Source organism: Mesocricetus auratus, unplaced genomic scaffold, assembly GCF_017639785.1.
Source record: "Mesocricetus auratus isolate SY011 unplaced genomic scaffold, BCM_Maur_2.0 Super-Scaffold_6730, whole genome shotgun sequence".
NCBI classification, from domain to species: Eukaryota; Metazoa; Chordata; class Mammalia; order Rodentia; family Cricetidae; genus Mesocricetus; species Mesocricetus auratus.
In genome coordinates, this window is record NW_024429184.1 from 93,189,059 (window position 1) to 93,213,110 (window position 24,052).

The following is a 24,052-nucleotide window of genomic DNA, read 5'->3' on the forward strand; positions in this document are numbered from 1 at the left end:
TGTGGATGCCAATTTTGGTGAAATTATTGTTACATCCTCATATGTGTCTACTAAATTCTCAATTTTGATGCAATTTACATGTATTTTTAGGTTTGGTCTCTGATCATTTATAGCAGTTTCTCAAAACACTTGTTTTCTTATCTTGAACTTTTTGTTGTATCTATCTCTGTTGTATCAAAGAGAGAACCTTTTCTTGTTCTATATCCAGAGCAGTGTAGCTTTTAATAGCAAGTATTAAATCTTTTAATTGAGTTTCTCCAATGCTGACATGGAATGACTGAACCAAATTTGATATTGGCTCAGGGTGTTTTCTGATGGCAAAGGGTCAGCATGCCTGTCCCCTGTTGATCTGCATTCATTAGTCCAATTTCAGGCTTTGACACACCTTCTGCACACTCCAGAAGGCTAGGGCTTTCTTCTTGGATTATTTCCAGAAAAGCACATTGGTTATAGGAACATCTTGCCTACAATCCTTTTTCAAATGACCTTGTTTACCACAGTTAAAACATCTGATATTTTTATTTTTCTTAAAATTTTTGGAAATTACTTCTATCAAAGCAATATCATAATCATGAAATTCGACATCAGCTACATTTGAGATCAATCTATCTATTGGTACCAATCTCGCCTTTAAAGGCCTAATCACCCTTTTGTATTCTGAATTAGCATTCTCAAAAGCCAAAGATTCAATTAGTATTTGTCCCACTTCTGGATCTGATACTATTCTATTTACAGCTGAAGTCAATTTTTGCTTTAAAAAAATCAGTGAAGCCTTCTTTTGGGCCTTGTGTTATTTTAGTAAATGACCCAGTCTCCTTTCCTGATTCTTCAACCCTGTCTCAAGCATTCAAAGCTGCTATACCACATTGTACCAAGGTATGATCACCAAATCTAAATCGTCTTTGCAAATCAGCATAATTACCCTGACTGAGAACTGGTCTTAGGAAATTTGCCTATAGCCTTAGCATCCTCTCTCCACCATGTTTTCCATTATAACTGAGGACCAGCTTCCAATATTGCTGTAGCTAAATCTTTTCAGTCTTGTGGAATAATTTTGCTCCTAGTTGCCCATGAATTTAACATCTGTTGCACAAATGGTGAATGCATACCATGTGAAATGGCTGCTTCCTTATATCTCTCCAAACCTAACATTTCTACATGATCCCAGGTAACTTCTCAATAGCCTTCTCATCTGGTGGTCATTCTTATTTATTTATTTATTTGATTTTTGAGACAGGGTTTCTCTGTGGTTTTGGAGGCTGTCCTGGAACTAGCTCTTGTAGACCAGGCTGACAGAGATCCACCTGCCTCTGCCTCCTGAGTGTGGTGGTCATTCTTGTATGGTAACTGGACAGATTAAGGTTGGTTTTCTGATAACCTTGGGACACTCCCCTTTAGTTTTCTAATGCAATGGTGTGGTAGGTTCTGCTCTAAATTCTGATGTTTATGTCTGATTATTTTTCTTATTTTCATTAGTAGGTCTTTCTAAGGTTTGTATCTTATCAGTAGTAAGTCTTTCTCAAACTTGTATCTTATTAAAAGTAAGTCTTTTCAATGCTTGTATCTTATCAGTAGCCCTTCTAAAGCTTGTTTCTTATCAATAGTTCATCTTTCTAAGACTTGTGTCTTACCAATAGTAAACCTTTCTAAGGCTTGTATCTTATCAGTCAAATTATCATATCTGGCACAGTTATCAAACCAGATTTTAGAGATTAAAAAAGAATTACCAAACTGATATTAATTGTGATCAACATTATGTCAATCCCAGCTAAGTTGTTTATAGCTTCATTTGCTTTTTCATTTGCAAGCCATCGATAGTAGCACTAAACAGGCTCCTAACTCCCTGCATTATATTTTCGATTCTTAACACAGGAAAGCCCCCCCCCCTTTAGAAAAACTAATTCCCTGTTTAAAAATTCCCAAGTGTCTTGCTATATCTGATGATGCTGACAGACAGGGCAGAGATGTGGGGTGGGGTAATTAGCTGCAGTGATGATGTTTGACTAAGCCTGCAGTGTCAGTGCAGCGCGGCCACTGTGACTACTCAAGTGCTATGCAAGGGAGCGCAGTGAGCTGTCTGAAGAGCTAATGTAAGGAAACTGGAAGAGAAATCCACGTGTCCGGGATACACTGTGGCATAGGACCGCCCCACCTGCCATTAGCTGTGGAGGCCGGATACAGTGTGGGAAAAAAACAAGCTGCCAGCCAGAAGCGGGGGTGGGGTGGCTGACTGGGAGTGTGTTCAACTATTGCTGCGCCACAGGGCTGGTAGCTGAGCCAAAGATATTCGTTTCTAGGGGGAAGCTCTGCCTCAACTCCCCCTCCTCTCTCCCCAAACCCCACCCCTCAGAAATCTCACAAGGGATAGCTCCTCCCCCTGAGATGCTTGAGACCACACCTACAGAATATTTAAGACCTATAGCCCTGCCTTGTGGTTTCTCTTTCCCCTGAGATCACCTGGGAGTTGCTTTGCTCAGATTAAACCTGGCTTTATTAATTCGTCTGGATTTGGTTAATTGCATCAGTGGAGAACCCACAACTGAGGATTTTCAAAACACCAACCCGCTTGTGCGGCAGCAGGGCTGGTGGGGGCAGGGATGGTGGCTAGCTGTCACTCATCAGAATGGTTGCCTAGAGGACACTGGCGATGCATGGCCAGGTCCCTCAGCAGCTTGCAGCGGTGGCAGCAGCAGTAAAAGCCCAAGACCCAAGCAGGTCTCAAGGCGACCACCAAGCTGGCCTGGGTTGGTGATCCAGGGAAGAGGTCTAGGGGAGGAGGCCCGAGTAGCAGGAAGTGAGGGCAAGGGCCAGTGGTGGGGCGGGGCGGCTGCCCCCTTGGGCATTTTGAGGCCAGGGTGATCAGTAGAAAGACCGCAACAGCAACGGAAAAACAGGCAAGGCGGGCCTGTGGGGAGGGAGACAAAGCTGGCCACTGCAGCGGTGGCAGGAGCGTGGCGGGTGGGGCATGATTTAACAATGCCACATGTCGGATGCCAGATGTAACAAACATTAATTGTCCCAGTATATTAAACACTTGAGAGATAAAGACCTGATAAACCCCAGGACAACAGAGAATGGAATGGCTGACCCTCTCTCCAGGTTTTCCCCAAACCACCAACCTCGGAAATCGCCTCTTATCTTCTCCTGTCCTCTCTAGCAGACCGCCTCAGTCCTCCAAGAACTCGATGGCTAATCCTGGCCAGCCAATCTGCCCTTTGATTTAAGGTGGCTTTATTGGCACAGAGTAGGAACAGTTCTCCTGCAACACAGGTTACACACAAAAGCCCCATTGTTTTATACAAGGAACTTGAGGGGCTGGGGATATAGCTCAGTTAGCAGAGTGCTTGCCTAGTATGCAAGGCCCTGGGGTCTGATCCTAGCTCTGCATAAACTGGGCTTGGTAGCTTGTGCCTATAAAACCTCCCAGAGGCAGGAGGATCAGAAATTCAAAAATTCAAGGTCAGCTTTGGTTGCTTAATAAACTTGAAGCCAGCCTGGGTGACATGAGATCTTGTCGTGATACAGGAAAGAGGACAACAGTTTGATCATCTGGGGATTGTGAGCCTAGAGGTCTTAGAATCAATTTCGCTATCTAGAACATTTTCTCCACATACACAGCAGCTCAACCAGGGCTGGAGCAAGACTGCTGTCCTCATAAACTAGCTGCAGCATGGCAAAAGCTGCCTGACAGCAAGGGATGATTCACAGGGAGTGTCCAAAGGAAGGTGTGGGTGTGGCCCCTATAACCAGCACCAGGAGAAAGTGCCTGAGATTTGACTTTGAGACCCAGCCCCGCCCTGCCTCTCTCCTCTGGCCTCAGTATACAGGAACATGTCACTAGGGCTCTGGGGCTGGGGTTAGAACCAATGGATAATTTCATTTGTTTACTGTGGTTGGTTGGTTGGTTAGTTGGTTAGCTGGTTTTTGAGACGGGGGTCTTGTGTAGCCCAAGATGGCCTCCAGCTATAGTCCTCTGCCCCCTGCTGGGATTCTAAGCCTGTACCAGCATGCCTGAGAGTGGCTTCTAACCCATGTTCTTTTCCAGCTGACTGATGTTGCTGTTTGCAGAGCTGTGCTGGGGAGGAGACAGGAGGTGACAGTAGACTGGTCAATTATTTCATAGGTCAGCCCTATCATGGTTCCTGGGTGCCTGCTTGCCAGGATGAACTTGTTCCTGTGATGCAAATCAAAAGCTCCTGGCTGGGGCTGAGCCCTCCCCTTGGTGCCTCATTGAACTACACACACAAACCCAGCGTCTGGGGAAAATACAGTGGGCCTGTGGCCTTGCAGGCCCAGCCCTCTTCTCTCCGCAGGGTTCTGGATAGCTTTTTGCCAGCTTGTCCAGCCATTGGTTCTCTGGAATTGCTACTGCTACTGCTGCGGCCAACAGCTTATCCCGGCCTATCCTGGCCAGACCTGCTGGGAACAGGCCTGGGCAGTTACTAGTCTGTCTCTTCCTGCCTATGCAGAGAGGGGCAGGAGGCGGTAGGGTTGGAGAAACAGGGAGGGCTTGGGAGGCTGAAGTCCAGTCCCTGAGCTGATAAGCAGCCTAGGACATTGCTCCTGAAGAATTTCCTGTTGAGACTTCCTCCTTCTGGGGGAGCGCCACAGTGTCTGGCTGCAGTCTGGCACACTGAACTTCTGTAGGCCAGAAAGCTGGACTGCAGCCCTGTCTCCTGAGTGGCTTCGAGCCTCTCCCTCCTTACCTGTTTTCTTACCTTTCAAGGGTAGAAGTTGATGGCACCAATTCGTGTTCACTAGAGACTGTAAATACAATCTTATCTGATTTTTTTAAAAGGTTTATTTTTATTTATGTGTATGAAGATGTCTGCAGAGGCCAGAAAAGGGCGTCAGTTCCCTGGAGCTGAGTTATAGTTAGTTGGGAACAACGCAGTATGGGTGCTGGGAACTAAACTTAGGCCATCTGGAAGTGCCCTTAACAACTGAGCCATTTCTCTAGTTCTGGTGTGTGTATGTGTGTGTGTGTACTTCCTTCCTTCTTTCGTTCCTTCCTTCATCCCTCCCTCCTTCCCTTCCTTCCTTCTTTTCTTAAGACAGTCTCATAATATCTTAGGCTGACTTTGAACTTGCTGTGTAGCCCAGAGCCTCCTATATCCACCTCCAGATTTCTAGAATTACAAGCATGTACCACCAGGCCTGGTTTGTATTGTTGTGGGGACTGAACTTGGGATTTTCTATATGTTAGTAGGACAGGCAAGCATTCCACCATCTGAGTTACATTCTTGGTCCATAAGGTCTTATTTGAACAAAAAATATAATTAAAATTTTAGGTGGATTCTAGGGGCACTTGAGACAGAGTCTTACTATATGTGTGGCTCTGGCTGTCCTGGAACTCACTCTATAGGCCAGACTGGCCTTGAACTCACAGAGATCCTTGTGCCTTTGTCTCCCTTGTGCTGTGTTAAAAGGCATTTGCCAGTCACTGTGTCCAAATTAGATATTTAACTATTAGTTTGTGTTTTGGGGGGAAGGTTTGGTTTTTACTGATAGTGTCTCTGGCCTACCTAACCTCTTTTGGCTTGGAACTTAAGAGGGTGAATCAGAACTTTCTTTTTTTGGTTTTTTGAGACAGGGTTTCTCTGTATTGTTTTGGAGGCTGTCCTGGTTCTCACTCTGTAGACCAGGCTGGCCTGGAACTCACAGAGATCTGCCTGCCTCTGCCTCCCAAGTGCTGGGATTAAAGACGTGCAGACAGAGCCAGATTGGTGGCATGCTACCGCTAGGAAGGCCAGACGCCTCCAGGATCTGGAAAAGGCGTGGAGCCTTGGGGGGAGCATTACCTGGCTGACCACTCAGTTTTCATCATGACCTCTGAGGTGCTGAGACACACATTTCAATCCAGTCTGCCCTGTTGGAGGTAGGGGTTTTAACAACTTATAAATGTGATTTATTTTTATTTATGTGGCTGTGGGAGCACATGCCATGTATGTATAGGTGACCACAGAGGCGGCCAGAAGAAGGTGTCAGATCCCCTGGAGCTGATGTTCCAGGCAGTTGTGAACTACCAGAGGAGGGTGCTGGGAACTGAACTCAGATCCTCTGCAAGGGCAGCAAAAGCAGAACTGGGGAGATGGCTTGGTGGTTAAGAGCACTGGCTGCTCTTTTTTTTTTTTTTTTTTTTTGGTTTTTCGAGACAGGGTTTCTCTGTGGATTCGAGGCTGACCTGGAACTTGCTTGGCAGTCCAGGCTGGTCTCAAACTTACAGAGATCCGCCTGCCTCTGCCTCCCGAGTGCTGGGATTAAAGGCATGCGCCACCAACGCCTGGCCTGCACTGGCTGCTCTTACAGAGGACCAGGTTCAGTTCCCAGCACTCACATGGCAGCTCACACCTGTCCATAAATCCTGTCTCAGGGGATCCAATACCCTCTTCTGGCCTCCTCAGGCATCTGGTGCACGCACATCTCATATGAATAAAAATGAATAAATCTTAAAAGGAAAAACAGAGGGCTGGAGTATTGGCTCAGAGGTTAGGAACACTTGCTGCTCTTCCAGAGGACTAGGCTTCATTCCCAGCACCTATATGTGGTGGAAAAATTAATAACTAAAAGACATAAACGTTTAGGCTCTGATCGTGGAGTACATGATCAGAAACTCAAACCCAAGAGCAGCTGCGCCAACATCTGCCCCTACCCCCTTGCTTGAGAAGACTGGGAACCAGATAGTGATAGGGAAGTCCTTCTGTGTATATGTAAATAAAGCACTGTTGGCCAATAGAGAAGCAAGATAGGTGGAACTAGGAGTCCAGGAGGATTCTGGGAAATGCAGTGAAGAGAGCCATCACCATGTGATCCTGGGGAAGAAAGGACAGGTCAGAAAGGTAAGTCCTTATAGAAATATGTATTAATAATATGGTTTATAATTAAATCAGAGCTAGCCATTAAGAAACCATAGCAAATGGCCAACAGCGTTATAATCAATACAGTGTTTCGTGTGTTGTTTGGGGGCTGAGACAGCTGCAGGACTCAGGCTACTGGGGGGGGGGTGCACATTGCAAGATAGCCTCTTGACCTACCGGTCATAAAACTTTTAGATGGCAGGAAGGGCTCCAGTCATAAGCCCCTATCCCACAGATGTGCCAATTAATTTTACCTAACCAGGTGACAGTTGCTGCCTTCTTCAAGGCCCTTCCTTTCATGATAACCTTGTATGGAAACTTTGTGTGCTAAGTAATCTCTGTAACCATGGGAACCTTGTGAACTGAGACTTGTGGCATCAGGACTTCCCCCTCCCCCTTTCCTTTCCTTTTCTTTTTTTTTTTTTTTCTTTCTTTCTTTCTTTCTTTTTTTTTTTTTTTTTTTTTTGGTTTTTTGAGACAGGGTTTCTCTGTATTGTTTCGGAGGCTGTCCTGGCGCTCTGTAGACCAAGCTGGCTTTGAACCCACAGAGATCCTCTTACCTCTGCCTCCCGAGTGCTGCGATTAAAGGAGTGCACCACCAATGCCCGGCCCCTTTTCCCTTTAAAAGCTTCTCTTTTTGGCTGGTTGGCATCTCATGGCATCGCCCCATGAGAAATTAAAAGAAACCTTTTGGTTTTGCATCAGAAGTGTCAGCTCCTTGGGTTAGTCTCTGGGATTCCACAAACCTGGCATACCAATTGTCTGTAACTCCAATTGCAGAGGCTCTAACACCCTGAGCACCAGGCATGTATGTCTCACACACACACACACACACAGGAAAAACATTTATACATATAGAAAATTGACAATAATAAATAAATAGTTACTGTGTCACTTGAGTGGTGTCATTTTTTTTTTTTTTTTTTTTTGGTTTTTACGAGACAGGGTTTCTCTGTATTGTTTTGGAGGCTATCGGTCCAGCCCAGCCTCGAACTCACAGAGATCCGCCTGCCTCTGCCTCCCGAGTGCTGGGATTAAAGGCGTGCGCCACCACCACCTGGCTGGTGTCATGTTTTTAAAAGAAAGAAAAGGAATTAACGAACAGCAAGCACTCTTAACACTGTGTCCTCTCTCTCTCTCTCTCTCTCTCTCTCTCTCTCTCTCAGCGCTAAACATGTTCTTACGTTTTGTGAGGATTTTCCTTTTTCGTGTGTCTGCATGTGTGCGTGATGAGTGGTAACTGCATGTATGTGCATTCCCATATATGTGGGCACGTGTCCAGTCCATGTGGGAGCCTGCGGTTGATATCAGGGGTCTGCCTTGATTGTTGTTCCCTTTATTTTACCTTTCTGTTTCGTTTAGTTTTTGTTTTTAAGACAGGGTTTCTGCTGGGCAGTGGTGGTGCACACCTTTAATCCCAGCACTAGGGAGGCAGAGGTAGGAGGATCTCTGTGAGTTCGAGGCCAACCTGGTCTACAGAGCGAGTGCCAGGACAGGCTTCAAAGCTACAGAGAAACCCTGTCTCGAAAAACCAAAAAAAAAAAAAAAAAAAAGAGAGAGAGAGAGAGAAAACAGGGTTTCTTTGTATAGTCTTGGCTATCCTGGAACTCGCTCTATAGACCAGGCTGGCCTAGAAGTCACAGAGATCCGCCTGCCTCTGCCTCCTGAGTGCTGGGGTCACTTTATTTTTTGAGACGGGGTCTCTTAAAGCTAGAGCTTGACAGATGTTTAGGCTGGGGGTCCAGGGAGTCACTGGGATCTCTTGTCTCTGCATTCTGGTACTGGGGTTACAGCTGGACTTTTTCCATGAATGCTGAGGGTCTGAGCTAAGCCATCCCCCCAGTGCCACGAGGTGGTTTGTGATGCTAGTTCCAGGCGACAAATAAATACAAGGATGTCTGTGAGGTGCCTGCCACACTTGTGGCCACTGCTGCTACTGGACTTGCACCTCTGCCTTCCGTGGGTGCACGGAGACCTCCTGACCCTGTCCCCACTCTCGGGGCCCGCCTCTCCTACCTACAGAAGTAGACACAGGATGGCAGTTACACAAAGGCTGCCTAGATCAGTGGAGTTTGAGAGCGGCCAGGGCTCTCAGCCACCTTTGGGCTGTTCTTTGTTTATCCTTCCCAGGCCGCTGGTCACGTGCCTGGGTATTTGCAGCTGAGAAAAAGAGGAAAGAACTCCAGGGACCAGAAAGTAGCTGCTTCCTGGATTCGGAGCTGGATCTGGATCAGGACCTGGCTTTGAGGCCTGGCTTCTGTCTTCACACAGTTCCTACTGCAGGAAGTGGGGAGGGGAACAAAGCAGCAGCAGGGACATCCACAGGTTCTCTCTAGGTCACATGGCCACCCCAAGGCCAAGTTCTGTCTGCCACTCAACCTCATGAACAGGATCACAGGGGAGTGGCACACTCTGCCCATAGCTCTGTCTTTCAGCATCCCATAACCTAGGAAACCTACAGGTCCTGAGTTCTTTGTTTTTCTAGACAGGGGCAGGGTTTCTCTGTGTAACAGCTTGGCTGTTCTGGAACTCACTCTGTAGACCAGGCAGGCCTCACACTCACAGATATCCACCTGTTTCTGCCTCCTGAACACTGGGACTAAAGGTGTGAGCCACCACGCCCAGCCAGGTCATGAGTTCTAACCATACCACAGCTGTCACCTGAATCCACTTCACTCTGCCATTTCTGGGGCACCCACATGGGCCTGACTTCACACCAAGAGGCTGAGGCTTCAATCAGCGTTGAGGGTAGAGCCAGCCCCAGTCTCCTTCAGCCAGAAAAAGATACGGTGTGGAATGCAGATGCCCGCATTGATAACCCAGCATGCATTTCTTCCTGCCTTTCCACCCTTGGTCCACAGAGGCACTGGGAGCTGATCACACCGACTTCAGGATGTATCATTACTTCCACTCCTGTCTCCTCTCTCCCTCTTAGCCTCTGACATCTTCTCCAGTGTATAGCTTGCCCTAACTACCAACTAACTGCCCCGCTCTGCCTTGAATTCCCGTTTCCCAAAAAGAAGTCCAGATTGGTCTGCTCCATCTTCCAGCCAGGCATCCTCACAATCTTGGGAACTTGCCAACAGATCAGATCCCCATCTAGGTCCATGCAGTCAGCTGTGCCCACGAGGCAGCACCACAGGCTCCCACCCTGGCTGCTTCTGAGGACCTGACCGCTTCTGCAGGGCAGTCACACTAAGGCTGACCACCAGAAGGTCATGCCTTCCACTGTCTCCAGGTCTCCGCCCACTCCCTCTACGTCTGTTAAGCCTATGACCCACAGTCTAGATACAGGCAGCCATATTATACATATGCATACCGTATACAGTGGTGTGGGCTGCCACTCCCTCCTGCCCCACCTGGGGCAATCCACATCAATCAGTCCTATCTCTCCCTCCCATTGACTAAGCAGAGAAGCCAACTCATTCTCCACAGTATGTGCCAGGATGCCATCCCAAGCAAGGCTGACTGACAGGAGAAAACTACATGAGATGGGGTGATCTCAAAGTTGCCTTGGGCACTGGCGTAGTCAGGATGTGAGTCAGCACGCCTTACCTGAGCAGGGGAAGGGTGTGGAACAGTGGGTCAGTGTCTCTGGGGACAGGTTCTAGTTACCTGTGAGCCGGAGAGCTTGACATAAGGCAGCTTGTGAGGAACACCTTCGCCAAGGGCAGGACTAGGGTAAAGTGCTGACTCACAGCTTTGAGTTTGAAGTTCATTGCTGCCTCACAAGGGAGTGTCTAAATCAACTGATAGACATCTGCTCACTACGTAGAGGAGGCACTAAGGAACAAACCAGGAAAGCTAATGAACAGGCCAGCATGTCTGGCTGGGGCAACAGCACTGTATCCAATGGGGACTACTGTTCTTTGAGAAACAGCAAGACTTCTCAGAGCCTAGTTTGCACACACAGTTAGTAGAGGTCAGTGTGTGTGTGTGTGTGTGTTTCCTTCTGTTATTTTGATATATGAATCACACAGGAGTAAAATCATGTTCCCACTCATGGAAGAGAGAGACAGAGAAAGAGACAGGGAGAGAGAACCATGACTTTAGACCTACCAGCCTTCCCATAGGCTCACAAGCTCAAAGTACCAGATTTTCCAGGTTTTCCTCCTTCCTTCCTTCCTTCCTTCCTTCCTTCCTTCCTTCCTTCCTTCCTTCCTTCCTTCCTTTTTTCCTTCCTCGACAGGCTAGGCCTGAACTCATGGTCACCTTCCTTCCACAGCCTCTGAGTGCTATAACTGCACACATGAGCCACTACTCCTGGCTGAAATTCATTTTTTATGTGAAATATTTTCATTCTTGAATATTCACAACCAATTCAGAACACTGGGGGACATTTTCTTTATATGTATCTATTATTTATATGTATATTTTAGACCAGGGGTTCTCAACCTGTGGGGCACAACCCCTTTGGGGGTCAAACGACCCTTTCATGGAGGTCGCTTAAGACCATCTGTATATCAGAAATTTGCATTATGATTCATAGCAGTAGAAATATTATAGTTATGAAGTAGCAATGAAAATAATTTTATGGTTAGGGGGTCACCACACCATAAGGATGTATTAAGGGGTCACAGCATAAGAAGGCTGAGAATGAACCACTGTTTTAGACCTTTGGAGGAAAAAGCCTGGGCTCAGGTATTTTTTCAAGAATGGCCTCCATGCTGAGGGCTGAAGTGGGTATCAGTGCCCTCCTACAGACCCGTGAGACATGCAGGGTGGGGCACGGGACCCACTATGGTTTTTTTTTTCATTCACATTAGCATTTCCAAAGGACCCACTATGTTATCTATTATTCACACTCCTGGGCACTCACACTCACCAGGGCCATCTGACTGAAGCCTGGTAGTCCCAGCCCCTATGAAGTGTTGCTTCTCTCTTTGTGGAGCCTTGAGTGAACTGAGTGAGCGTGTAGGATGTCTGTGATGGCGCTTCCAGGAGGTAGTTAGTACAGGAAGATAGGGCTCTCCAGATTGCTGAGTGTCCAGACCTCATGCCTGAAGAAAGGTGTGGCCCCAGCGAGGCAGGCTCTTCAAGAAAGCCCATGCAGAGGTTCCCAGGAGAGTCCGGGGACATACAAGGGCATCAGAGTGACCCTACAGGCAAAGGTCTGTTCCTTGGCGGCCTAGAAACAAGGCTTGGGAACTAAGCCCTGGCCACAAGTCACAGTTGGGCCAAGCTCTCTCCTCTCAGCCTTCCCGGATTGATGGGACCAGGTTCTGGAACACTACCAGGCCAAGGCCGGGTGAGGTGTAGAGGACATATAATAAAATGGCACCCTTCTCAGTCCCCTCTGGCTTTGGTGTAATTGCTTTTCATCTTGCTCTTAGCACCATATTTAAAGACATGTTGAGCCAGTTCCTCTTGGGGTCTAGGTGGGTGACAGTTTTCATAGGCAGAGCCTGTAAAAGCATAAAAGCCACCTTTGTGGCCACTAGCTGTATGGCCTTGGGGAATCGCTTACCTTTCTGACCACTTCCTAGAGGGCAAGGATTACATTGATACAAGATATGCAAGTGTTTCGCCGGGCGTTGGTGGCGCATGCCTTTAATCCCAGCACTTGGGAGGCAGAGGCAGGCGGATCTCTGTGAGTTCCAGACCAGCCTGGACTACCAAGCGAGTTCCAGGACAGCCTCCAAAGCCACAGAGAAACCCTGTCTCGAACCCCCCCCCCAAAAAAGATATGCAAGTGTTTCACTCACATCCCCAACCCCAAAATGACTCAGCAAAACTACTTAAGACAGGAAAATGATTACTTACTTGTAATCCCAGCATGCAAATGACTGAGGCAAGAGAATCTCAAGTTGGAAGCCAACCTGGGATACCTGATAAGTTCCAGGCTAGCCCGGAACACTTATCAAGGCTTTGTCTCAATAAATGAATAAGTGCCATGTGCCATGTGAGTTCAGACACACAACCATAATCCTAGCATTCAGGAGTCGGAGGCAGGAGGATCACCGCAAGTTTGAGACCACCTTCCTCTACACAGCAAGTTCCAGACCAGCCAAAGCAACAAAGTGAGACCTTGTTTCAAAACAAATACAGCAAACAAAAAAAATCTGGGCTTGGTGGCAAAACCCTGTAATGGCAGCTATTTGAGATGTCGAGGCAAGAGAATGGCCAAATTCAAGTCTTGTCTCAAAATAAAAAGAGGGCAGGTGACAAAGCGGAGTGGCAGAACACTTGCTTAGCACGAGTGAGGCCCTGGATTCAGTCCCTCCTGTTGGAAAATATTCCTAGTATAGGACAAAGAAACACCCAGACAGAGCAGAAGTAACCCCGCAAGGCAGGCCTCGAACTCCCAGAGATCCGCCTGCCTCTGCTTCCCGAGTGCTGGGACTAAAGGCGTGCGCCACCAACGCCCGGCTACAAGGATATTTCTTAATTTTTTTTTTATCTGTGAGGCGGTGGTGGCGCACACCTTTAGTCCCAGCACTTGGGAGGCAGAGGCAGGTGGATCTCTGGGAGTTCAAGGCCAGCCTGATCTACAGAGTAAATTCCAGGACAGCCAGATCTGTTACACAGAGAAACCCTGTCTCAAAAATCAAAACAAAACAAAAAAAGTATTTTTATCTCATGTGCATTGGTGTTTTGTCTGTATGTGTGAGAAGGTTGGATCCCCCTGGAACTGGAGCCACAGACAGTTGTGAGCTGCCTTGTGGGTGCTGGGAATTGAACCTAGGTCTGAAAAAGAAGTCATGTTCTCAACCACTGGGCCATCTCTCCAGTCCTCCAGAATATTCTTAGTTTATATGTGGGAACTAAGGCCCAGAAGCCGAGGGATCTATCCAGAATCAGAGATGAGACCAGAGTAGGGCACAGATATCCTGGCACATGGGACTCTTCCCACCACACACTAACTAGGGAATAATCCAAAACACAGAAGACCTCGGCTTAGCAGCCAGGGGCCACATCAATACTCAGAGTCCTAGTAACCAGAGGGTACCTGACACTGGGATAAACATTTGACAATGTGAGAAGTTGTCCCTCACCGTATCATTAGAAACAGGGCCTACCCAAGAGGATTCCCGGGCTGCCACTCCCTGGGGGTCCTGCCCAAACCACCTCCCAGAGTCTGCCTGGCTACTGTCAGTTGCTACAAGCTTTCAGCCTTGCTCAAAGTCCCTAAACCCCACTTGTCCCTATCAGTCCCTCTCAGAGCCACCAGCTGGGACCAAAACCTATACCTGGTAGCTAGGATCCAAAGCCACCAGGGCCGCAGGACCACTTTGCCTGTTAAAAATGGTTCAGGCTGGTCATGGTGGCACATGTCTTTCGTCCCAGTTCTCAGAAGACAGAAGCAAAAGCGTGCAGATCTCTGTGAATTTGAGGCCAGTCTGGTCTACATAGAGAGTTCTAGCCCAGTCAGAACTGTACAGTGAGATCCTGTCTCAAAAGCAAAACAAACAGCCAGAATATATTTGTTCCTGCCAGACAAAAGCAGCAAGTTCATCCCACTGGGCAGCAGCACTGCTGGATGCAAACACAGATTTGGAGAGGGTCGAGCAAATGGGAAGTGAGTTGCAAGCAGAGCTCAGCTGGTAGAGTGTTTGCCTAGTGTGCATGAGGCCCTGGGTTCAATGCTAGTAGTAGCGCCTAAACAGGACATAGTAGGTCTGTACTCCCAGCACTTGGCTAGCACGAGCAAGGCCTGGGCTTAATTCCCAGTGTGAAGACAGAAAAGGGAGGCCAGTGCACTAACACCATGCTCTCAGGCTTCAGGCCTCTAGACAAGGGGCCACTGTGCGTCTGTGCTTTAGGACTCCTATTCTGTGGACTCTGTTATAACAGGCCCGGCACACACCCAGGTGGGTGCTGTTGCTACCAACCCTGTAGACCAGGAAACTGCAGCTTGACTGACTCTGTCCCGGCTGTGGAGGGAGGGCGGGGATGCTGGCATAGCCAAAGTAGAGTTAGGGAAGGTTGGAAGGGGTTACTGATGGCTCTGTGGTCTCAGGTCATGTAGCAGAGACACTGATGGCTTTGCAAATGTCTCATTTAATGTGTGACCAAAAAACTGCTGGGTGCCTGACCTGTGTTAAACACTACTGTTGTCACTGCTTTGATGTCTAAACAGGGGAGATGATGGTCATCACTGGCAGGTGACCAAATTGCTTCCAGAACACCGTTGGCATAGGCACTGTGTGTGTCCAGTGCCATGGTGAGGCTGAGTCATGTGGTGAGATGGGAATCTGCTCATGTATCAGGGTCCCTTGATGTGCTGGCGTTTCCATAGCAAGACAGCGGCTTCCGATGGAAGAATAGATGATGACCCTGTGTGGGTGTATGCTGACTCAGACTTCTCATCAGGGATCCCAGACTGGATCTCAAATTGCCGCCTGCCTTCTGTTCTTGCTCGTCCAGCACTTTGTGGAGCTCAAGTCTAAAGTCCTGAATGAGAACTGATAATGAATATCTGACCCCAGTAAGGTACACAGCTTTGATTACGGTGCTTGAAAAATGACCCTGATAGATGTGTGCTTCCTTGTGTTTCTTCTGGGTTTGGGGTTCCTCCTGGCTATTTATAAAAGCATGGAAGGACTGGGCATATAGCTAGGTTAGTAGAGTTCTTGTCTATAGCTTGTACAGAGCCTGAGTTCAAGCCAGAGCATTACAGTCTAAACTCAGCCTGATGGGAAGGGGGAGGCAAAAAAAGATTAGAAGTTCAATGGCATCCTTAGCTACATAGTGAGCTTGAAGCCAGACTGGAGTACAGGAGACCCCCCCCCAAAATATATATATATCAATACATCAAGAAAGACCGGGTGGTGCAGTCGGGAGGCAGAGGCAGGCAGATATCTGTGAGTTCGAGGCCAGCCTGGTCTACAGAGTGAGTTCCAGGACAGCCAAGACTACACAGAGAATCCCTGTCTTAAAAAAAAGAAAATCAAGAAGGAAAGTTGGATGTGTTGACTGCCCCAAGCCTTCAAGTCTAGCACTCAGGAGGTAGAGAATCACTCCAAGTTTGAGGCCAGGCTGGAACATACAGTGAGTTCCAGACTAGCCTGAACTGTTTAACTAACCCTGCCTGGAAAGGGGAGGAGGTAGGGCTGTGGGTGGGGCTGCCCAGTGGCAGCAAGAGACTTATAGCATTCACAGAGCCCTGAGTCCCATCCCTAGCACCGCAAAAGGAGGGTGGGGACAAGAAGACTGCTGGAGTGCTTGTTATGCTAAGTATGAGCAGCTGAGTTCCGAGAGCCAGCACACATGTAAGACACAGGTGTAACTGTAAGAGTCTATGACCCCAGCCCTGGGGACCAGAGACAGGAGAGTCATGGAGTACAACAGCAGGCCACCGGCAGGAAAAAGACAGACAGACAGACAGACAGACAGACAGACACGCACGCACGCACGCACTCACTCACAAAACAAACAGAATGTTAGATGACACAAAGAGGAGTAGAGATGTACCTCCTCGGTTTGTAAAGTGCTTGCTTGTCTAAATGCACAAGGCCAAGGCTGACTTCCAGATCCCCATAAACTAGACACGGTGGGGTATGTAATCCCAGCAGTGGCCCGGAAAGCAGAGGGAGGAGGATCAGGAGTTCAAGGTCACCTTTTAATACGTAGTAAATTTGAGAGAAGTGGGGGCTACAGGAAACCTTGTCTCAAAAAATTAAAACCAAACCACACAAATAAAACCACACTACAGATCTGGCGGGTTTGGTGATCCAAGACTGCAATCTTAGCATTTGGATGGTTGAAACGAAAGGACTAAGAGGTGAAGGCCATTCTGGACTATCCAGCAAGACCCTGCCTGGAAACTAAAACAATACCATGGAGCCCCTGCTGGTTTCTCTGTATCTAGCCATCATAATTCCCACAGTCTACAGTTCCTCCAACTGACCTCAGCCTGCTTTCCAGCAACCTGGGCGATTCCAGGACCTACCCAATCCCTTCCAAACCACAGACTGTTGACTACCCTATCTGGCTTGCTCTTTTGTCCTGAGTTCCATCAGCCAATGTGGAGTTCCTGTATCATCTTGAGACAGGATAAAAAGACAGAAGAAATAGAGGGGACATGGGAAGGGATAGGAGCCCCTTATCACAGTTTTCCCTGGCCCCATTATTTAGGGAATACTTCATTAGTTTCTGTTATTAAAACTACAGAGATAAACCTCAGCTATTTAATACACTGCATCACCCCTGCACAAATTCAGAGCCCAGAGTCTTAACTGAAGTCTCTTAGTAGCTGAGAGTGGAGGATCCCAGCACGATGGGCTTTTAAGGTTGCTTTTAAGGCTTCCCACACAGGGACAACATTCCTTTTGCACAGAGTTATTTCTGAATAACTTGATCATGTGAGGCCTCCAGGTAGCCTTAGTTCTGTCTCAGATATGCGCTGCTATTCCAACAAACAAACGCAAACATTTGTTTACCATAACATTTTAGCTTCCCCTGTAAATAACCCTTGTTTCCCAGGGACTTGCCTTACCAGCTACAATTCTACCCAGTCCCCCCTCAGGAGCTACCCCCACGATCCCACTCACTGAATAAGAACAGGTTCCTTAGCAACTGCTTGAGCTGGAACTTCTGAAGCTGCCAAAATCTTACATACCGCTATTGTGAAGATACTGAAGGGTGACTCTCCTTTGAGAAGCCTACAGACCCCTGGACATGTCACGTTCTTTCCCTGACAACCCCTCTGCGCTTTGTTATGTTAAAAATCATTTTGCCATAAACTCTGTTTCATACTGTTTTGTCCTGAAATCCATTCCTGAAGCAAAGTCAAGGATCTGGCTTTACCTAGCGGAGGTCTCTGAAAAGGGAGGGAACTGCTCAGGTTGCTGGGGGTGGCAGTGTGGGCTGCCTTTTGCCCTCTGATGACCTGACTGCTGGCTATAAAACACTGGCTTTGGTGGGGTCCTGGAAATGTTGATTCACCCTTTAGAACTTGAGAAGCTAAGTGACTGGTCTAAGGATCGCAACACATGGGATTTATGCCTCAGCCCCCCAAACCACGCAGCTGCCTCTCCCGGCTTGAGATGGGGGTCTCTTCTCTGGCCTGGTCACTGCTGTTTGAGGTTGGGCACCTGAGCCTCTCCCTCTTCCCCAGCGTGGATAGTATTTGCCCAGGGCACGCTCTTCTGCCTGCTCCATTAACTACGGGCCACTGTCACCTCAGGACAGGGGAGGTCAGGTGGCCCTGAACTTCCTGTGCAGAGGCTGGCTACAACACAAACCAGCAGCAGCTGTGACTCATGGGCAAGCTGAGTGCCACCTGTCTGACTGGAGAAGAGCGGTGGAAACGAGTCAGAGCTAGTTGTGAGCTGGCAAAGCAGCTGGTCCACCCACTCTCCCTGCCCTAGCAGGCCTCAGCAGTGGCCCTTGTTTTCCCCACTAGAACAAAGCATTTCCAGAAACAAGACCGTAACCTGCAGATTTGTCCACCAGCCAGAGCCAACTCCTTTCATCAAGACTCAGGCCTTCACCAGGACTGATGGCACACCTGTAATCCCAGCAACTGAGAGGTAAAGGCAGGGGTATCATGAGTTCAGTGTCAACCTACGTATTAAGTTTGAAGCCAGCTGACGTTATATGAGACCCTATCTCAGGGGGGGAAAAAAGGAGCTAGAAAAATGGTTGAATGATTAAGAATATATACTACGCCGGGCGGTGGTGGCGCACGCCTTTAATCCCAGCACTCGGGAGGCAGAGGCAGGCGAATCTCTGTGAGTTCCAGGCCAGCCTAGTCTACAAAGCAAGTTCCAGAACAGCCAGGGCTGTTATACAGAGAAACTCTGTTTCAAAAAACAAAACAAAAGAGTTCAGTTCCCAGCACCCAAACCAGCTGACTCACAAAGACTTATAAGTCCAGTTCTGGGAAACCTAACGGCTTTAACCTCCAGAGACACCTGCAACCACATCATACACATACACACAGAATTTGATTTTTTTCCAAAAAATAATATGGACAACAACAAAAACTGTGGCCAGTGGCATGGCTTAGCCAGTGGGAGAACCTGCTAGGCAAGCTTGGCCAATGGAATTTGATCCCCAGAACCTCCAGAAAAGAACTGACTCCATACAGATGTCCTCTGACTTCCACAAGCACTGTGACATGTGCATGTCCCTACTCTTTTACACGTCACACATATACACACATCATGCATGCACATACATGCTTGCACACTCACAAATAATAAAGTGAACATTAAAAAAGAAAACCATCGATTTATCAGCTGCAGGGGCTTACACCTCTAATACTAGCACTTGGGAAGTAGAGGCAGGAGGATTAGGAGTTCAAGGCCAATTTTGTTTATTCAGTCAGTTTGAGGCAAACTTTGGGCTGCTGAGACCCTGTCTCAAAAACAGGGCTTTAAAGATGCCATGAACCCTGAAGACCTGAGTTCAATTCCTAGGACCCTTGTGGTAGGAAGGGACTACTACTGCAAGTTGTCCTCTGACCTCCGTAAATGTGCCATGGCATAGCCATACCTACACACCTACATAACCACACACACACACACACACACACACACACACACACACACACACACACACTTTAAAAAAAACACCCTGAGGCCGGGCGGTGGTGGCGCACGTCTTTAATCCCAGCACACAGGAGGCAGAGGCAGGCGGATCTCTGTGAGTTCTAGACCAGCCTGGTCTACAGAGTGAGTTCCAAGAGAGTCGGGGCTGTCACACAGAGAAACCTTGTCTCAAACCAAATAGCAACAATAAAAAGATGTGAGCTCTCAGCTTCTGTTTGAGCTCCATAGCAGCATGTCTGCCGCCACACTGCCTGCTGTGGTGGTCAGCCCCTAGCCCTCTGAAACTGTCAGTTCCCAATAAACTCTCTCTTCTAGAAGTTGCCTTGGTCATGGTGTCTTATCACAGCAATAGAAAAGTAACCAAGACAGACCTCTAGTGAACTTAGGGGCACCAGCAGGACCACAGAGTGCAACAGCAGAGCTCAGGCAGGAAAGAGCAGCCACATAGACAACCAAACACTCACAGACAGGCAAAGTAAGTGAATGAATGCAATGAAAACGGGAGTAGATGTAGCTCAACTGGAAAAGTGCTTGCTTAGCATACACAAGACCCTGAATTTGACTTTGTGAGCACCCTGAAGCCTGGCATGGTGGTGCATGGAATCCCAGCTGTGACCTAGAAGGCGGAGGCAGGAGGATCAAGAGTTCAAGGTTATCTTTGAATGTGTAGTAAGTTGGAGGTTAGCATGGGCTGTGAGAGACCTTGTCTTAAAGCAAATAAATAAAAAACAACAGAAAACCACTACCCATCTGACCAGTTTGGTGCACTCACTAGGACTGTAATCTTAGCACTTGGATTCTGGGCTATACAGCAAGACTAAAGCAATGCCATGAAACCCACTACTGGTTTTATGATATTCTCTGTTGTAAATACAACAAAGTTTTTGCTTGATCTTATGGAGAATAGGACACAGTGGAAATTCAGGTTTTAGTTGTTTTTTTGTTTTTTGTTTTTTTGTTGTTGTTTGATTTTTTTGGTTGTTGTTGTTGTGGGGATGGAACCCAGGGCAGGGAACACGCTCAAGTGCTCTGAAACTGAGCCCCAGCCCAGGTTAGTGTGACAACTGTGTACACAATTGCTTAGACACAAGAGTTATCTAACTTGTTTTGGTTTATGTCAGGGTCTCATGTGGTCCAGACTAGTGTCCAACTCACTATGTAGCTAGAATGACCTAGAATTCCCGATCCTTCTGCCTGTTCATCTCAAGTGCTGGGGTGCACCACTACTCCCCCAGACACAAGAACTATCTCAGGATAAAGAAAGGAGACAGCCTGACTCACAGCTTAAGTCTAGTCACCATCCTCAATAAGCCAACTAAAAGTGGAAATCACCAGTCGGGCATTGGTGACACACGCCTTTAATCTCAGCACTCAGGAGGCAGAGGCAGGCGAATCTCTGTGAGTTCGAGGCCAGCCTGGTCTACAAAGCGAGTTCCAGGACAGCCTCCAAAACAATACGGAGAAACCCTGTCTTGAAAAACCAAAAAAAAAAAAAAAGTGGAGATCACAGGGGCTAGAGAGATGGTCCATCATCTGAGAGCACTTGTTGCTCTTGCAGAGGACTTAGGTTTGATTCCCAGTGACATGGTAGCTTAGCTCCCAGTCATTTGTAAACCCAGTTCCAGGGGATCTGATGCCTTCTTCTGACCTCCATGGGCACCAGGCATGTATATGGTGTACACACATACATACATGCAAGCAAAATACTCATATACATAAAATAAATTTTAGAAATTTTTAGAGTTAAGTGGAAAGCAGAAAAGGGACGATTCATTCAACGTGGCTACATTGGGAAGAGGGACAAAGAGATCCAGCGAATTCTCTAAGTCCAGCTTCCGGGCTCCTGAAGTGGGATCAAAGTCAAGGCTATGCACATCTAGGCAGAGCAGGTCAAGGTGTGGTCCGCTCACCACCAACGCATCATTATTGTCTTGGGCTTTAGCCTCATCCTGTGAGACTGCCTGACAAGTTATTAGATCTGTGTAAAATCCCTTTACATGTTTTCCACCCAGCTGGTGCATGTCCTTCTCCCAGCATGAGATTCCTAGGGAAATTCCCATTTCTTTGGAATCCATTGTTTCAGTAGTCTGAAGTTATTATTACCAGCCTAGTTACAGTGTCAGAATGGAAGCCAGGGGCTTGGGGGTATGCTGAGAGTCAGAGGCCTTGGGTTCAGTCAGGTAGACAGACAGATGTGTGTGCATTTGCACACGTCACACACACACACACACACACACACACACACACACACACACACAAACTGTCCAGTAACTGGGCTGCCACCCCACCAGCCTCAGTACTGTCTCTAACGGATGGAGCTGCTCCAGAAAGAGGACGCCCACTTCTGTTTAAAGCAAAGGCTAATGCAGGAGAATGTTAGCACAGCAGTAACTTTGAAGTTGTGGCTTTACCTTTATTAGACACGGGAAGAAGCCAAGGAAAGAGCCTTAATGGAAACTGAGATGATTAATGTGGCCCGAAAGAGGCAGGAACCCAAGTAGATTCAGATACAAAAGCCAAGCTAATGGCCTGAGTGAAAACGCTAAGGGCAGCGGGGCCGGCACTAGCTTCTCGAAATTTTCCAGAGTGGCTCAGCGACTCAGTAGACTCTGCATTGTGTCAGCCAGCATCAGTTGTAAATAGCTCAAACAGCTGACACCAAAAGCTTCCAGCAAACAGGGCTTTGAAAAGCACATCAATGGATTGATCTGCTAATTACAAGGGCTGAGGGCCCAGCCTGTCTGGTGGCAGAGAGTCAGCTAGGTTGCTAGGGTGAGGGCAGAGAACAATGCTGATTTTGAGTCCAAAGGAATTTCAGGAACCAGACAGGGCAATTCAAACATGGCGAAGAGAGGCAGCGCTATAGGGGTTTCAGTCCCTTCCTTGGGACCTGAGGCCCCAGAGCAGACCAGCTTGAGAAGTCATGCCAGTGAGCAGATGGCAAGCTTGCACTCCTGTCTTGTTCTAGAACAGTGGTTCTCAACCTTCCTAATGCTGCAACCCTTTAAATGGTTCCTCATATTGTGGTGACCCCCCAACCATAAAATTATTTTCGTTGCTATTTCATAACTGTAATTTTGCTACCGTTATGATTCCTAAATATCTGATAGGCAGAACATCTGACATGTAACCCCCAAAGGGGTTGAGATGCACAGGTTGAGAGCGCTATTCCTGTTCTAGAAGCCACCTAAGAAGAATATTTGAGCCGGGCAGTGGTGGCACACACCTTTAATCCCAGCACTCGGGAGGCAGAGGCAGGCGGATCGCTGTGAGTTCGAGGCCGGGCTGAACCGACCTCACTTTGGAGGCTGTCCTGGAACTCACTTTGTAGACCAGGCTGGCCTTGAACTCACAGAGATCCGCCTGCCTCTGCCTCCCGAGTGCTGGGATTAAAGGCGTGCACCACCACCGCCCGGCAGCTATTACTTTTTGATAAAAGATCTTGCAGGCTTTATATTTCTTATTTTTTTATTTTATTTTATTGCATGTGATACAAAGAACTCTAGTGACCAAGGGATTTCAGACACTTCTAGGTGCGGGGTAGGAAAAGAAAGGGGGAGGTCCTGGGACAAGGCCCTGCAGCTGGCAGCTGCAAGACTGGGTGTCACTTGGCGTGTGTCCCTAGGAACATTAACCACAACAGACACACAGAAATTTGAAGCCTTGGGCCTACGAAGTGACTAAAGTAGGATAAAAGCCTGCTGCCCCTGCCTTCATTTTATACCTGTTTTTCTCTTAGAGCTCAGCCAGTGTGGATGTTCTAACCAGTCTCGGATTATCTAACAGCAGTGAGGCACCCCTGAGTTCCCTTCCAGACTGAAGACACAAGAGATACAAGAAAGGGAGGCACATGACAGTTCCAGATGTCCAGAGAAGCAGTGGATAATGCTCTAAGACCTCAGTCATCTTGTGATCCAAGACCAGCACAGTCGTGCAAACAGACCAACCCATGCACTCCCTCCCTGCCCTAAGCTTTCAAGTTTTAAACTGGCATACACTAATTCCAATAGTTTTGTTGTAATAAAAGCAGTCCCCCCATTACCCTTTCTTGTCCCCTTCCCACTTCTGCTGATCACTGGCTCTTCTCAACTCAGTCCCTTCTTTCATGTGTCCCATCCCCCCAGTCTAATGACATTAGAGTTGCTTACAGGAATATGGACAACTTCCCAGTGGCTACACCTCTGGATAAAAAGAAAGCTTTTTAACAATCGTTTACTGTCTACGACCTTCAGGGAGGCGCAGGACCTTGTGAACTCTTCATATTTTGAAATATACATGTAAAAGATCAATCCTATATATTAAAGGTTGATAGTCTTAATTAAATGTCTAGCACTTGGGAGGCAGAGGCAGGTGGATCTCTGTGACTTCCAGGACAGCCTGGTCTATAGAGTGAGTTCCAGAACAGCCTCCAAAACAATACAGAGAAACTCTGTCTGGAAAAACCAAAAAAAAAAAAATTGTGTCCGTGTGTCATTGATCGTGTTAGCCATGGCATGCCTGTGGAGGTCAGAGGACACCCTGTAGGAATCAATGCTCTCCTTCCACCACGTAGATCCAAAGATTGAACTCAGGCTGCCAAGCCCAGTGGGAACCTTACCCTATCCACCGAGTCATCCTGCTGGCCCATGTTACTATTTGAATCACAAAATCTTGCATTCTCCGCCTTCACTGATCTACACCCATCCTTAAGAAGAACGA

At 47.7% G+C, this 24,052-nt stretch overlaps 1 long non-coding RNA gene across 1 annotated transcript; it reads left to right on the forward strand.

The window, feature by feature from the left end:
• The first annotated feature begins 15,076 nt into the window (after positions 1-15,076).
• Positions 15,077-23,672, forward strand: LOC121138846. The gene is made up of 3 exons (XR_005875718.1): positions 15,077-15,290; positions 18,205-18,331; positions 23,094-23,672. It is a non-coding gene; the product is annotated as an uncharacterized LOC121138846 (long non-coding RNA).
• Positions 23,673-24,052: the final 380 nt, after the last annotated feature.